This window comes from Mastigoproctus giganteus, chromosome 8 (genome assembly GCF_048544385.1).
Source record: "Mastigoproctus giganteus isolate SK-2022 chromosome 8, ASM4854438v1, whole genome shotgun sequence".
In the NCBI taxonomy this organism is placed as follows: domain Eukaryota; kingdom Metazoa; phylum Arthropoda; class Arachnida; order Uropygi; family Thelyphonidae; genus Mastigoproctus; species Mastigoproctus giganteus.
The window spans coordinates 38,649,000-38,662,309 of NC_143582.1; the positions used below are offsets into that span (position 1 = coordinate 38,649,000).

Here is a 13,310-nt window from a genome sequence, read left to right on the forward strand (position 1 = left end):
GGGACACATTACTGCGTTAGATATTTGATGACGGGGAACATTTCTCTCCCATCTAAAGAACCATGCCATGTAGTCGAAAAAGCTAAGGCACTTGGTAACAAATATCGTTATATCTTTTCGAATTGTATGGAGTCATCTGAAGAAGTGAATCCGCTATACATTTAAAGATCTGAGACCCATCCAGAACGGCTATTTCGAAGCTTACTGGATTCTCATAGGCATCGATTCTATTAGCGGACTTTGATCTTTGAGTTTATAGACTTCAGAAGCAACCGGGTGTAATTGTGAGGAAGCGTTTTGATTTTTTAAAATATTTTTAAGCAGTGGTTGCTTAAAAATTAAATTCGTTCCAAATGGTTCCTTTAAATGATATCATATCTGAAGATAAAGAACCAAAGGAAAACTGGATTAGCAGGTTTGGAACGGGTATTTGGACAGTAACCCCAATTATATTATAAATTTAAACGGATTTTAAAAACAAAAAAAAATACAGTTAATTTAATATATGTTGGACAAAGTTTATATATACTAGAAATAAGATCAGGTTCAATTCTGGCAATGACAGAATGTCTGATAAACAATAGGCTCTGGTGTGTTTTATGGTGAAGCCTGAAAACTTAGTCTATGCTTTCATTAAGAGCACGGGACCAGATGCGGCGCATCTCTCGTACCTGAATAGAGCCGGCCCTGCTTGAGGGAGAGGGTTAACGCAGTTCTATAAAGAGCCTTGGGAAGTTACGCTACCTTCTTCCAAACCCAGAGATTGGTTGTAAGTAGTACTCGGTATTTTATAATTAGCTGACACTGTAGATAGATCTGATCTGATCTCTGGCATCCTATTTGAATATGGTATTTGGTTCAGACATCAGGTTGAAATTAGACGAAAGGCTCTCATATTTATCAGAACACCACAATGCCTATCGCAAAAGTTCAATATAAGAGATGAAATTTTTCGTGAAGACAAGAGATTCAGCCACCATATCCAATGAGCTCACCAGCTCCAAATTTCGTATCAACTGGTGAGCATCCTTTTTAAAAAGGTTAATAACAACGCCGAACTTTTGAACACCTTCAAGCAAATGTACATTGAATTTTCCACTCTTGTTCGTGATTAAAAAGTTGATGTCATTTTTGTTAGGCAAGAGTTCTGTTTTGATATCAAATTTTAAGGACAATAGCTTGTCTTGCTTACTGAGGTTAGAAAAATATCTAATCTGTCTTCTAAATTCTCTTGTTGTAGCGCTTTCTTTGTGGCACAACGGTGTCCATCTTCGTCATACACTTATGCCGTAGATGTTTGTCAAATGTCTTACCACATCCTGGTAACTGATGTTTAGCAGTACTTCCATCACATGCCCCAGTCAGGATCTATCTAGCTTATCACACAAGGACACTTATGGTGAGATCTTTCAGGACCCAGTGCTGAAAATGTCTAAATACTTTCATCTCAGATTTATCGAGTCATTCCAGACACAATCTCCATCCTTTTGTAATGTTTTTTCCAAAGGTTTAGATAGGAAACTGCATGTTATGGAACGAACTTAAAGAGGTTATGTAATTAGTAGGTAATGGGGACTAAAGCCCATTGAGTGTTCCACGAGAAATGAATATTGACCTCTAAAACAATTTACGTTCTTCGCTAGGAACAATAAATCTTTATTGCAACGATGTCACCAATAAATTAAATTCGAATTTCCGTGACTATGGGAATTTTCAAATTAATCTTAAGTAACGTTATTGACCGTGGATGGAAAGTTTCCCCAGTGACGTTAGAAATTCGCTAGTCATTGAAATATGCGAGTGACAATTACATGACTTTGAGAAAGAGGAAAATGAAATGAAGAAATAGTAACAAAGACGGTTGTCAGCGATCATCAAAGAAGAGAACTGCGATATGTCTTTTCAAGGGACAATTAACTAAGATATTTCACAATGCATGCATTCAGAGAATATAAAGACAATATTTGTGTTATTCATATCACCTACTGATGATATACAACTACTGAAGTTCTCCGCTAGGTACACAATACTTCAATACCATCTTAGAAAATGGTTATAATATAGTTATAACAAAATAAAACTTTAAGTGATATGTTACCAGGTTGTTCCATCAGACTGTTAACTTAAAATCAGTCAGCAGCCCCTCGTTGACTGATTTTAATTTAATTTTTGGTAAATATATCCAAGCATTTGTTGGAGATGAAAGCTGATTGCATCAGCTTGTCTCTAGGAGACAGCATGGATGGATATTCCGGAAGTGTACTAAGGCTTAAAGATTTTTAAGTAAAAGTTGTCTCAAGCTCAAATTCTGATGCTTATTTTCTCAAGATACAGAAGTTTTTGCAAACAAGTTCCCAAACATTGCACCAGATGATACATACCATAAAAAGCCAATATGAAACTCTTGCACAATGGATACGGTTTTGATTTTTTTTTTAATCAGTGATCGCCAGTATGGATTCCATCAGTGTCGATCCACTGGTGATGTACTGGCTGCTAATTTGACCATCAGATATTTACCAATATTTTTCTGGACGTTCTTAGAGCCGCAACTTAGCATTCTTCCTCAATTATTCAGTTATAAAGTAAATGGTTGAGAAACTTTTAAAACCATTAGCGTACCAAAACTTTTCTTATCCCAGTTCTCGGATCTCAGTACAAAGAAACGTGGGATGGCCAGGACCATCCCTGTTCTTTTAAGTAAGGTTGTTTAATATAACCTTACTTAAAAGATCTTTGTACAAAACCCATATTTAAAATTTCATGATTGAGTTGTTTCAGAAACGCAGTACATCAACTGTCAAAACAGATGGATACTTCCTATTAGTAAGCAATTCAAATTCTTATAACGACATTGGAAGAAGATACCGCAACTGTATGTTCAAGAGACAATTGTACAGAAAAGAATTTATCTGGGACGTTTCACAGTGTGGGACGGGAAGTCGAAATGCGGGATATCTAATCACTTTATCGTAGGAGACAAATGAAAACAGTTGCATACGGGTTGTTTATTCCCACCCAGTACAGATGTTGCAATGCTTAATTCTTCCTGTTGGATTGGTGTTGAGAAACATGAGTAATGTATGCCATGCGTCAAGGTTAAGGCTGTGTTCAAGGACTGTAACCTCACCAGGGGCAAATACAGTCCTAGTCAACGGACCATATATAGTTATGAAACGACGGCCCCTTACTTTTTCACTTGAAATACGATGAATGTAATGCAGGCATTCTAGAGTACTATCGTTGATTCAGAAAGGCTAAAATCCAGATGAGGTTCTTTTAAAAAACTAAGTTAAATAACTAGTTTTATAACACCAAAACACACAGCACAATAAAAAAAAAACTTCCACAGAACGCTGCTAAACAAGATGAAAGGCGATGACCATCCCAACTTGAATTACAAAACGCGAACAAAATGTTATAATTTTTTATTTGAAACTGCTTAGTATTGCACTATTAAAAAACATGGCAGTCAGATGGCACTTTTGAGACTTATTGGTCATTCATCAAAGAGTAGAGTAGGAACCATCCCACTTCCTGATGATGGATCAAGAAGTCCCAAAGCAAGTTATCATTGCAGTGTCAGCCTTTGTAATGGCAGATTAAGCTTTTGCCGAAGCCATTTAAAGTAGGGCAATATGAGGACAACATGTCTGCCATAAAAACAAATGAAATAGATGTTCCCTCCCCCACCCCTTCGTTTTTGTCTTTGGATGTTTTCTGTTCTCCTTCCAGTATTAACTTGGAAGGAACAGAAAATCATCTAAAAATAAAAGAAATCAGATTATATCAAATTATAAGGAAAGATAGAGTCTATCTTATTATAGACTGAAAGTTGCTTTTTCAGACTATTTCATCACGTTTTTAATTACACCAAAACGTGATAAATCCATCCTCGTGTTACTAAAAATGCATGAGAACTTCAGAATTACGTAACATCGTTTCAAAATAAAGACTGAACGTGCTCTTTATCTTTATACCATAAAATACAAGTTCTCATAAGATTCGCAGCAGGGTTTTAATGCAAATTTAGGGGGATCAACTACACGTGGTATTTGAACTCCATATATATTTTGAGATCCCCGAAATTAAATGGAAAGATATGTCTGCGCAGACACAGTAAACTTCTTTTGTAATGTAGAATTTGAATGTTTAATTTAATTTTTTTTTTGCTTTTTAATTTCAAGATATATTTAAGACATCTGTAGATGGAGTTGGAGAGAATATTCCAATAATAAATAAATAAAAGATAAAACCAGGACCAACTGCAAAAATAAGGGAAAGTATTTTTTTATATTTTTGTTAGTTATATTGATATATTAAACCTTTTGGACAAAAATTACGTAAAAAGCCAGGATGCCACGTAAATGTGTCTACAGTGTTGACAATCCTTGTGTGTGTGGTGATGACATTTTCCACTCAGAAATGCCAATTGACTCCACTTGTGAAGTGGAGTCAATTGGCCTACTACCATTATTTTGACTGTAAGGTAGGGGATGAAGACAACCCCTGAGAACCTCATATTTGCTGCAACACATGTGCTGTAAATCTTCGTGGATGAGTGAATAACAAAGGACGTTCAATGCCTTTTGCCATCCCAATGATTTGGAGGGAGCCTTCAAATCATGTAAATGACTTATTTCTGCATGGTGCCTCGTCTTCAGCATGGCAAGTCAAATAAAGGAAGTGAACTGTGGGATACCCAACATCCCGTGAGCTATCTGACCAGACATGGTGATGGTCTGCCTGTATCTCACCCTCCAGAAGCGTACACTTTGGAGTCTGATGAAGATGGGGACAGTGTGAGGAATGATGGTAAACCTGGGCCTTCAACATCACAGGATCCTAATTTTGTGCCAAAACCTGAGTCGCCGAGTGAGTCACACAGAATCACTCAAGGTGAACTGTGATCTAATTCGAGACCTAGATCTATCGAAAGATAAAGCAGAGCTTCTGGGAATAAGACTACTCCAACAGTGGAATCTTCTGCAACCAATGTCTACAGGAGCAGGCAGAATACTTTGATTCCATATTTTAAAAGTGAAAACAATCTTGTTGCCTGTTGTGATGTCCATGGTTTGATAACAGCTTTGAATGTGGAGTACAACCCACAGGACTGGAGGCTATTCATAGACTCATCAAAGCTAAGTTTAAAAGCTGTTTTCCTCCACAATGGCAACGCTCTTCCGTCACTTCCTCTAGGCTATGCTGTCCACATGTTCTTTTAGGTGGAGTTCAAATTCCTTATGTTGCTAAAACTAAGTATTTGAGATTAATCATAGATGACAAACTTTCTTTTTACCACATGTTTCACACCTAAATGTAAAAGTAAGACACTTTACAGGCTCCATTGCTAGGATTTCTCGTAAGGTTGTTGTTGTTATTTGGTTTTTAGGACCATTAGCAACTAAGGCCATATTGCTCCGGGATATGCGGTGGTCATTCCCTGACCTTTCCGCATCTTCCGTATTTGGTGGTGACGGGCTCGAACCCCGGTCTAATCAAGAAGCGTGTGTGCTACGCACTGCTGCTCCTTCTCGTAAGGAGTGGGGATTGAATAAGAGGGTGTTGTCATTGTATTATAAGACTATTTTTCTCCAGATAGTGGCATATGCGGCTGTTGCTTGGTTTTCTGTGGTAACTAAAACTAGGATTCGATCGAAACTTTTATCGCTTCAGCGCTCTGTTATTAACTTTATTGAAAGTACCTAGAACAGCGTCTACAAACGCCCTACAGGCAATTGCTGTTACCATGCCATTGGATTTATTTATTGTCTACAGAGGGTTTTTGTACAAATTGAAAAAGGGTACATCAATAACGTTCATGGATATTACAATCGATTTGGAGAATAATATTAAAGAAGAAAAACAACGAATATGGAATAAATTAATGGATTTATGGCAGACCAGATGGGAAAGTGGTGATGTTGGAGCTGTGACGAGGAAATATATTCCCCAGGTGAACTATGCATTGGCAAAAACCGTGGCATCTTGGTTTACGCCTTCTATGTACACTTCTTATTTGTTAACAGGACACGGCTCACTTAGGGCCAAATTATATGAGAGAGGGTTGGAGACAGATCCTTTCTGTACATGTGGCGAGCAGGAGACTTGGATGCATTTAATTTTTTTATGTCGGGAGTATGAAGACCAAAGGCGGATTTTGATGGCGCATATTCCTGACTTTTCATTTGATACAGTGCATTTGCTTATTGCAAATCGTGACTGTTTTAATTTATTTCAGGAGTTTTCAGCTGCTGTTTTTGCAAGAAGCTTGAGGAGCTAAAGTTCTCAGTGGACACTCCTAGGAAACTCAACCCAACGGTAATAATTTACGATATCAACAAAGACGTTAGCGAGGAGGAGTTTCTTCAATATCTTTTCAAGAAAAACTTTAGCGACTCAGACATTCCTTGGGAAGTCTTCAAGAACAGCATCAAACTGAGATTCAAGATGAATGCACGCCTGTTGGGCTCCCAGCATTGGGTCGTGGAGGTCTCAGGTATTATTAGACGTCATCTCCTACGTGGAAACTCCAAAGTCTATATCGGGTGGGCGGTGCATGGCATGAAAGACTTCGTCGTCTCCTCCAGATGCTTCAAGTGCCTCGGATATGGACATTCGTCCAAGAACTGTAAATCTAAAGAGAACACTTGTGGCCACTGCGCAAGACAGGGACATCAAATTGCTGAGTGCCCTGATAAATCCTCTCCGACCGTATGTCCAAATTGCAAACTCAGAAAGAAACCTGCAAATCATTCCTACAAAGATACTACTTGCCCCGAATTTTTCAGGGCGCAAGAACAGACCAAATTAAGAACTGACTATGGATAGAACACAAAATAATAATGTAAATTTTAGTGTTAAGATATTGCAATTAAACTGCCAGCGTAGTCTGGCAGTTGTTAATGATGTATATAGAATGATTTCATTGCATAAGTTTTCTGTTTTGGCCTTACAAGAGCCATACTCCTTTAAGGGCGTAGTTAAAGGTCTCCCACTTCAGGCTCGGATCGTGCAGTCTATTCCAGAATCTTCTGGTGCTGGTCGTGCTGCGGTGACCAGGGTTTGGGCGGCCCTGGTCATTGCTGATCCGTCGATTACGGTTACAAAGATTTCAAGCCTATGCTCTAAATTCGCAGCTTGTGCTTGTCTTGAAGGATCTTTCGGCTTATTCTTTTTTGTTTCTCTTTATATGAGGTGTTCCCAACCTATTGAACCTTTCCTTAATTATCTTGAGGACCTTTTATTTAGGCTTTCGGGTTTACCACTTTTAATCTCCTCTGACTCAAACGCTCACTCTCCAATGTGGGGTGGTAACACATCCTGTCCCAAAGGTGAGTTACTCGAAGATTTTATCATCTCTAAAAACCTTATAGTCCATAACACCAGAGGTCAACCCCCCACCTTCTCAAATGCCTTGGGACAATCGTTTATTGACATAACCATATCTAATCGTCCATTTAATTTAGGTATTAATAACTGGTTGGTTCGTCCTTCCTGGTCTGGTAGCGATCAACACCCCATTACGTTTGATCTGGTCACCACACTCAGACCTTCTCCTTCCCGTTTTAATCATGATACCCCTCGTTATAGGACAAAGGACGCGGATTGGTCTCTTTTTGATGCTAATCTCCTCAGTCTGGCTACAGAGGAATTCATTTCAAATACTACTACCTTAGATCCTAATTCTCTGGAAATGAAAATTACTGAACTTATTTCCAAGGCCTCTGATCTTAGCTTTGTAAAGAGGAAAAGAATCATAAACTCTGTTCCGTGGTGGACTGCCGGTCTTACTGCTCTTCGGCATCTTCTCAGGGCTGCTCGACGTGATCTAAATAGGGCCAAAAGGTCTGATAGGCCTCCTGCAGAACTGAATAGGCTCTTTGAAATTTACAGAGCTGCTAGAAGCAACTACTTTAACACTATCCGGAAGGAGAAATCTCTTGCATGGGATAGGTTAGTTGAAAAAACTATTAAAAACGATCCCTGGGGCCTACCTCACAAAGTTCTTGCGTCAAAATTACATCTGCATACCCCACAGAATTCAATCTCACTCCCCAATTCCTCTGAAACTCTTACTTGGTCTACATCTATTGAAGCGATTTTAGATGAACTTCTTCCACAGGATACTTCGGTTCCTGAAAGTAATGACCAGACTCTGTTTCGTCTTCAACATCTTTCCTTTGAAGGCCCCTCAAATGAACCTCCTTTTACCGTTGAGGAAATCGATACAGTGGTCAACTCTTTATCTTGTGGCAAAAGTCCTGGGCTTGACAATCTTGAGGTCTCTATCATAAAGCGCACTTGGAAAACTAAACCCTGTCCCATTGCTACCTTAATGAATACTTGTTTGCTTTATGGTGTCTTCCCAGATCGTTGGAAGACTGCCAATCTTAAACTGCTAATTAAGAGTCCGGCTAAACCTGTTGACTCACCTTCCTCCTATAGGCCAATCTCTCTTCTTCCTTTTCTTGGGAAAATTCTGGAAAACTTCTTGTTGCAAGATTTAAAGACTACTATGTTTCTAGGAATCTCTCCTCTTCTTCCCAGTTTGGTTTCACGAAGGGCAGATCAACTACAGATGCTATAAATCATCTTTTAAATACTGTTAGAACATCTCCTTCAAAATACGTTCTCGGTCTCTTCGTGGACTTCAAAGGGGCCTTTGACACCTTGTGGTGGCAGAGCATCCTGGAGAGGTTCCGAAGGGCCGAGGTTTCCTGTCCTATCTATAGCCTTATTTCCAGCTACTTTCAAGATAGGAACCTTGTGGTTTCATCGGGCTTCTGCTCGGTTTCAAGACCGGTTTCTAGGGGTTGTCCTCAGGGATCCTTTCTTGGCCCTGTCTGCTGGAACGTGGTCCTTGATGGATGGCTAAATGCCCCTCATGGCGATATTGTTAATATTGCCTATGCTGATGATCTTGCCCTGCTGATCCCTGGGAATTCTCGCCTTGAGCTTGAAACAAAGGCTAACCACATCTTGGATGATCTACACATATGGTGCTCACTTCATAAACTTTCGATTTCTGTATCTAAGACAAAGCAGCTTCTCTTAAAAGGTCTGTTAAATCGTAATCGTCCTCCTGTGGTGAGGCTTCTTAACCAGACAATCAAGCTTGTACGTGAATTTAAATACCTTGGGGTGGTGATTGATGATCGTCTTTCTTTCATTCCACACTGCAAATTCCTAAAGGTAAAAATTAAATCAACTACTGGCTGGCTAATTCACATTGCCAGATCTCTTTGGAACCTCAAATCTAGAACATTGGGTTTATACTACAAATCTATATTCCTCCCAATTGTTACATATGGCGCGGGTGCGTGGGGTTCCCGTGTTCAAAACTCTCTCATCCTTAAAATTCTTCTACAGACGCAAAGATCCTTCCTTTTGGCCACGAGCAGGGCATGTAGAACTGTTTCTACTGATGCCCTGCTAGTTCTGAATGGGCGCCTTCCCATTCATTTAGAAATTATCCTTGCATTTCTCAAATTTCACAGGAGGCGTCTTACCCCTGCTTCCATTGGTGTTTTTGAAAATAATTATAATAACTCTACCGACCTTGAAGTTTCTCGACTGCTCAGTTTAGCCCTTGATGAGTGGCAGCTCTCTTGGGATGACTCTCCCCTTGGCAGAATTACTTTCTCCTTCCTTCCTAAAGTCTTTGTAAAATCTAAGAATCTTTCCTGGCTTCAACCTGGACTTTTTTCCTCTTTTCTTCTTACGGGTCACGGCCTTAACTCCCGCCTTTTTAGGTTTGGACTGGTCCCCTCTCCTCTTTGTCATTGTGGAGCTGAGGAGACGGTGGAACATTTAGTCCTAAATTGCAATATATATTTAGATTTACGTTACCAGCTCATGTTAGACACTAATGTTTACACCCTAGATGATTTCCCAAAATTTTTGGAAACATCAGAATCCTTCTCAGCTTTTTGTAACTATGCTAACTCCGTGTTTAGAAGACGAAAGATGCTAAACACAGCTCATCCTGTTTAACTCAAAACTTTGGATTTAAAAAAAAAAAAAAAAAAAAATTATTGTTTAGAATTGCAACTTCCTCTTTATGTAATTGTGATCTTAATTTTATTATGACTCTCGGAGTTAATAGCCTTGTTAAATCTCAAGTTTTCCTCATTGTGTGTTAAGATACTAGAATTGCAGTTCTAACAAAATCACTGAAGGTTATTAGATTGCTTGTTATTTAGTGTTAACTGTTTAAAACTCTTACCAACTATTGTTCAGACAAGTTCTTCTGGGCTTCTCAGAAGTCTCGTCTTCTCACTGTAAATTTTTGGAAAATTTTGTAATTAGATGCTAAGTTAAGTTAAGTTATTTTCTTGGTGTCTCAGACACAATTAAATTTGTTTCTTGAGTTTTCCTTTCTCTGGCTGGCTGAGGTTGGGCTCCTCTTCCAGTCGGAGAAAACCTAACTTTCCTCTCTGTTCTTAGTTGTTAATTCATCCTACCGTTTTCTGCTCCTTTCTTAAGAGAATATCTCTTTCTTTGTCCTACTTCTCCTTCCCATAACTTTCACGGGTTTACCACTGGTTGGAAACCCTCTTTGCGGTTACTAACCCCTGGAGCGCCTCCTCGTGGCAAGGTACGGGAGTCTGGACGCAGGTGGCTTCCCCCCCTGCCTCCAGGCTGCAAAGTCTCCAGGGCCGGCAAACAACACCCATCAGAACCTACACTAAAACATACACACATACATTTACACACACTTGCCGGCTATAAATAAACTACAGAAGATACAGCGGTATATAGGGGAAACCCTGGAGGCCGCAATCATTACACGAATACCTTGTACCTTGTACCTTGCTGTTTTTGCAAGAAGAACTGTTCTCAGAACCTTTCTTGAGAGGCAAACCTAGTGACTTAATTGTCTTCATGGAGTTTCACTATTTGTTCTACCTCTGGCTAGCAGCTGGGGTGCTGGACCTGATTCATGGTGTTGGGTCTGGTGCTCTGGTTAGTTGTCTTTTGTGCTGCGATCATGAATACTCGATTCTGGGGTGCTGGATCTGATTCATTGCGTCGGGTCTGGTGGTCTAAAGGTTCTATTACCCATGGCGTAAAGTTGGAGATTTGCTGGATAGTACCGTTATTGGTTTTGGAGGTTCCAGTGCATGTGAAACAGCAACTGAGGAAATATTCAGTTGAACTGTGATTTTTGAAGTTTATAGTTGTGCCATCCAGACTATTGAATATTATTGTTGTTTTATTATATATATATATATATATTTTTTTTTTTTTTTTTTTTTCCTGCTGGCTCCCTGGTATGGGCAACCCGGGGCGCGGGATTGCTGGCACTCACTGGTATTGCACTACCTCTAGTGGGTGCGGGATTTCAATTGCGAATTGCGCTACAGTAAAATCAGACTCAGGTAATTTAACATACTTTATCAGGACTGCATTGTAAAGACTACATATTCCCAAGTTCTCAAGGTAGATTTGGGCTTATGCCTGGGAGCTACCCTGAATAACAACACACTTGCGCGCACACACACACACGAGAGTTTAATGTTTGTCAGAGCATATAATTATATGTAAATATATCTTGTATATAAATCATGTATATACTTTTATGTACACAATGTTGAGACTATATTGTGTGTAATTAATAAACGAATGAATGTCCACGTGAAGGAGCACCCATCGATATTGCACTACCTCCTGTGGGTGCGGGATTTGTGCTTCTTGCACTACAGTTTAATAGTAGACCCAGACCCGGCTCCTCGTGCAAGGGACAGGCACCAGGTAGCTGGTGTTGGTTGCTCCCTGGCAGCTAAGAGGCCTGACACCCAACACACGCAAACAATCCTTGAAAACTGACTTATTTACTGTCCTGTTCTAAATCAACTAAATTATTAAATTAAGCTCGATTAAATAAAATAAATTTAACTGTATTAAATACATATACTATTTATTTATTTATTTATATATATATATATTTTTTTTAATTATTTTTTTTCTGTCTTTTGGTTTCGAATTTCATTCTTCACCTCTTTCACGTCATGCCCATTTAGCAGTATTACTGTTTAAAACAATAGTTCTAGGTGGAGATGGGCGTATGCCTAGGGGCCACCCCGACACACACACACACACACACACACACACACACACACACACACACACACGGAGACATGGAAATATGAAATTAATTCTGGAAGCAATGAAGTACAAAGGCCACCAATGGCAGATCTGCGGTGGCCTGAAAGTGATTGCATTACTGCTGGGCATGCAGTTAGGATACACGAAGTACTGCTGTTTCCTGTGTGAGTGGGACAGTCGGGCTAGGTCCTCACACTACAAGAGAAACGTCTGACCTCTAAGAGAAAATCTGCGCCCCTGGGAAAAAAATTTCCAGCACAATCCTCTGGTTGATCGAAGCAAAATTCTTCTGCCCCCTTTACACATCAAACTGGGACTCGTGAAGGGGATGAACCAGGATGGAAGAGCTTTCAAGTACCTGAGAGGACAATTTACACTGTTAAGTGATGCTAAGGTTAAGGAAGAAACCTTTCTTGGTCCGCAAATTCGTGAACTTTTAAAGGATAAAAACTTTGAGCGAGTCCTGTAGGGTAATGAGAACGCAGCTTGGGAAGCCTTTAAAAGTGTTGTGCATGACTTCCTGGGAAACCGAAGCGCTGGAAACTATGTTGAGACTGTAAACAACCTTCTAGAAAAGTATCATCAATTAGGCTGCAACATGTCACTGAAAATCCTCTTTCTCGACTCTCATCTGGACTTCTTCCCTGACAACTGTGCAGTGAGTAACAAGCACGGTGAGCGATTCCACCAAGACATTTCAGCAATGGAAAGAAGATATCAGGGTAGGTGGAACGGTTTTATGCTTGCTGACTACTGTTCAGAAAGTACTTTCGGTTCCTGTGCAGTTTTCTTGTGTTTTTGTTTTTTTACGTTTTAATTAAAAACAACTGATTATATTAGCGCGATAAGAGTACAATACCATCTCAGATGTTCTTACCATCTGATAAGATATACGCTATTGGACATAAACGACATTGCAGTGCATTGATATTTTCAGAATTAATTAATAACCTTTTTAATTTGCATCTGTATCACTTTTAGAATGAGCCTTTCTCAGCCTTGAGAATTTTTATTATAATTCTTTAAACTGTCTTAAAATTTTATGTATACCCAAAGTATTGTGTTCATTTTAACTTCATTCAAACTTTTTGAATTAGATTAATTTTATACCCCTCCTGATTTTAGGTGCAGTATTACTGCAATTGTGTGATTGTACATTAGCTACAACAACGTCGATTTTACGTAATCTTTTTTCT

At 39.3% G+C, this 13,310-nt stretch overlaps 1 protein-coding gene across 3 annotated transcripts in view; it reads left to right on the forward strand.

Moving 5' to 3' along the window:
• The window catches only part of LOC150081466 (sodium-dependent transporter bedraggled-like), a 47,494-nt gene that overhangs the window by 18,954 nt on the left and 15,230 nt on the right, over positions 1-13,310 (forward strand). The gene's annotated exons all lie outside the window — the stretch shown is intronic.